The sequence below is a fragment of the Magallana gigas genome, chromosome 4 (assembly GCF_963853765.1).
Source record: "Magallana gigas chromosome 4, xbMagGiga1.1, whole genome shotgun sequence".
NCBI lineage: Eukaryota > Metazoa > Mollusca > Bivalvia > Ostreida > Ostreidae > Magallana > Magallana gigas.
In genome coordinates this window covers 21,196,429-21,200,802 of record NC_088856.1, presented here as the reverse complement: position 1 = coordinate 21,200,802, position 4,374 = coordinate 21,196,429, and positions in this window count along the sequence as shown.

The following is a 4,374-nucleotide window of genomic DNA, read 5'->3' as shown; positions in this document are numbered from 1 at the left end:
TAACTGGAGCCCGGCGGGAATTTTTTTTCAATTTGTGTGTACCTGAGTTAGTAAAACTGATAAGTAAATTATAATTATTTAGTAAAATGAATTAATATACCTATTTTGTAAGACTCGTTCTTAAATTATTTAGTTATCATTTGAATGAACCTTGAGGTACAGTAACTAATTAAGCAAACAAATTAATTAAGGTAAAGTCGTTGTAAATTTTTACAAATCGTACCAAATATTCGTACAACCTGAGGTTTAATTAGAGCTAATTCATTTCTTTTTTAATACCACGCCAACACATGTACACAGGAATTTTTTTTTAAATTCTACAGTTGATAATAACAAGTAAAACCCACTTGGAGTTTGAGTCTAATATAATAATTGTTTAATTATTTACATGCATTTCAGACTTTACTGCATGTATGACTGTATCATGATTCACTGGCGTCGGAAGCAAATTGAAAGTGGGGGGGGGGGGGGGGGGCTAGACTAATCCTCAGAAATATTGAGGAAAATCCTAAAATAACCTAATTCCCAAAATCATGAAAATCCTAATCCGGGGGGGGTGGGGGGGGGGGGGGTATACCTATACTATATACTTCCGAAAATAAATTTCCCTACCCAAATTTTTTCCCCCAAAATCATGAAATTCCTTATCCGTGTCGGGGGGGGGGGGGGGGGGGGGGCTAGTATGCCTATTACTCCAACTTCTCAATCTTTCAAGGTAAATTTAGGAACAATTACATTTCCGGCAAGAAAAAGTGGGGGGGGGGGGCTATAGTATATGCCTATTGGTTAAGTCTAACTTTGCACTAAGCCCTCCCCAGCCCCCCCCCCCCCCCCCCCCCCGGTTCGACGCCTATGTGATTCGTGCATTTCTATACTTTGTACTTGCTTTCTGTACAGTAAACACAGATATTGATGCATGTTTATGAAACATGCACATGTTTCTGTTATAAGAAATAATAAGCATTATTTATAATTTTACTGAAGTTATACGTTATATTACAAAATCAGTTTAAAATCCAGCACTAGCCATCTGGTGCACGTGATTTTAATCCCATTTTTAAAATTTGATTATACATTCGTATACATTTGATGTAGAAAGTATACCAAATAATTAAAATTATATTTTGTTTATATATCAGTCCGACGTGTACGTCTTACTTCCCGGCTTGTTTAACGCGTTTGTATTTTAATTTCATAAGTATTCTTAACGTACTGTTCATCGCGTGACCAATCAGTGCACATGTGTAACTGTAAAATAATTGCCATCAATTCATCGTAGTTGTAAATTCACCGTACGGGTGAACGCTGTTAACCGGACCCCGTTAATTGATCGGCATCTAATTATATTTGTGATTTCTGTGTGTTCATGCAGAACCTGCTCTGTGATGAACATAATATTTTCACACCTCTATATTTTGAATAAGAATATGACCGTGCTTAGAATCGCGGTGAAAATTGGACAAGTCAAGACTAACTTGTCAGTAAACTATATATGGCTCTATCATATTTAGTTTGGCAAATTCATCAGTACATGTAAATAAAATATAGTTAAAGACAAAATCTGATACATATGTCTCATTAAAACTTGTTTAATTTCATTAGAAATTTGTAAACAAACGGTCGGCCATTTTTTTTGGTTAATCACGTGTTACAAATACAATTGTAACAAAGCGCCAATACTTTGTCGTATTTAACCAGGAAATTCTGACTCCGACAGTTCTTATTTAAATTAAATATACATGTAAAAAGTATACTATTCGGTAAAAAATGATAATTTTGATTAAACATTATTCATTTTAAACTATCCCAAGATGCACTTTTCCAAGATTTAGCGGGTTCTGATTGGTCAGTATTGGCGCACTTTATGATTCCGAGCGAAGGTTAAAATGGACAAGAAGGTGCTGTTGTAAAATGGAGAATTGAGAAGCATTAATAGCCTCTACAACAAGGAGATAATGCAGGAACGAAGAACTCTTGTCAAGGTAACTTAATTCACAATATAGATACTCCCAACAACATTTTCAAGGCTCTAATTTATCTCTCATTTGTAAACGAGATCTCGCGCCATCAAATCAAGATGGCGTCATTTTTTCAAACTTGGTTCGGCGTTTTAATTTTTATTACCGTATCTCTTTTAAATATACGTTTTGACCAAGTTAACCATTAACCAACTTTATATGCATGATAATCAAGATTATCCAGGGTATACACATATATAATTATATAAACGTCCCTAACATATTAATGCTTAACAAGACGAACAATGAATCTTTCGCACATTAAACAATTTACAAACTCTAAATGTAACGAAAAAAATTTATTAATTAAATCCGGAAAATGAAATCTTTCACGTTTTTCTTTTTCAGCATTGACAGCATACAAAGGCAATGTTTCCGGTGATTAGTTGCATCCTCTGTTGACTGTTCGGCGATTCGGGTGAATGTTTTGACCAGCTAGCAGCTGGACGATGTGAACGCAAGGTATTGCTTTGAAATTGATTATTTTCGCCATTAACTTATACATGTGTTGGATGTTTATAATTTACTGTAGTAATGTTTGGGAAATCCAGGTCTAAGTTCTTGAAAAGGAGGTTGATGGTGGGGGGGGGGGGGGGGGTGAAACACACTTATTGTTGATTAGTTTTTCCATTGTTCAACAAACAATAATTGAATCAAAATGAAAATAACATAGCTTCAAACATAAAATGAAACATTTTAGACCAGATACTACTGTAGTTATTATATGACATAGTTTAAACAGCAACTGGCAACTGCATAGTAGCTTCTGTATTCAGAATTTTATTCAGAATGCTTTTATTACATGTTAGGCTGAATGACTTATGTTTATTTTTGTTTAAAAATCTAAATGAAACTTTATTATTTATGTTTAAGATAAATAGAACAGACATAAAGTACAGCCCAGTGAAAGGAACAAGTTCATCGCAAGAAGAAGAATTTTAATGCTACCACTGTCCAGAAGTACTAAGTCTGCTGTAGCCATGATGTGATCATATGAGTGCTTCACCGGTCTGGACAATGCTCGAAAGTCCCCCAAAAAGGCCTATTTCCATAAACTACGACTCGGGTTACATCAACAACAGCCAAGGACACTCCTTATTGATTCGAATGGACACATCTCTACGACCCGACTAAACCTCTGCAGAACAAGACTTTTTAACTGTAAAGTATTCTCATTTCAAAAAACCTATTAACTATAAAAGTACTTTTTTTATATGATCAAATACCAGTATATTACAATGTCTGTCTGTAAGCTAGAATCTTAGAAAATCACATGGTTTTGACTTATTAAATGATTGATTAGACCTTGCAGATATTAACTTTCATTTTCTTAAATAATTTGTTATATTTGCAAATACTGCATAAAATATTAGACTCCATGTAACATATATCCTCAAACCTCCAAGTTGATAAGTGTTAACTACTTTTTTTTTCCATTTTCTTTGTTTAAACATTTATTGATAACTTAGTTTTTATTTGCAGCAATATATGAAAAATTAAGAAACCAATCTTAAATGTAAAAACACTGCATTAGGAGATGAATGCATGGGTCATAGAAATGATAAAATACACCAAACAATATTCAATTATATATGAAAATATATAAAGACAACATATACCCCATGTATTACAATTTTTATATAACAAAATTACTTGGATGGAAAGTTGTTTCCATGTGGGTTTTATTTTAATCTGTGTTATGTAACTAATATATAATTGGAATTAGCTTTTATATCATAAGTAAAATGCTGGTATTGATGAGGATTGTAATGTGAATGATCTGTGTGATACTTTGTATTTTATACATTCATGCTACAAAAAGCAAGTACATGTACATGTAGTAATACTTGTCATATATAAACAATGTATATTTTACTTCATGTCTTGGATTTAAAAATATTAATGTTGGTAAAGTAGTGAAATGTAGGAAGGTAAACCGTGTGTAAAGAAGAATATTCATCAGGAATGAAGTGTGTTGCACTCAGCATAATTAATTAAATGTGTACATCATATTTTTGCACATGATTTGACAGACTGCTCCATTGTTAGCTTTTTATTGGCCAACAAGCTTTTCATATCTCCCTCTGGGTCATCTATTAAATACTGACAGGCTTATGATATTAAAATCTGATCACTTGGTACATCATGGGTGGAAATGAAAAGTTCACTTTGGACTTAATGGATTATCAAAAAAATGATATCAAATCCTGTTCTATTGTAAAACATTAGATTATATTACTAACAAAGAAAAGGTTTATCCCAACTTGTAAATGGGTAACTTTGACCTCATTTTGGAATTTATTGACAAATTCAAATCAAATCTGGGTCATACCTCTATAGTCAACTACTATCTTGT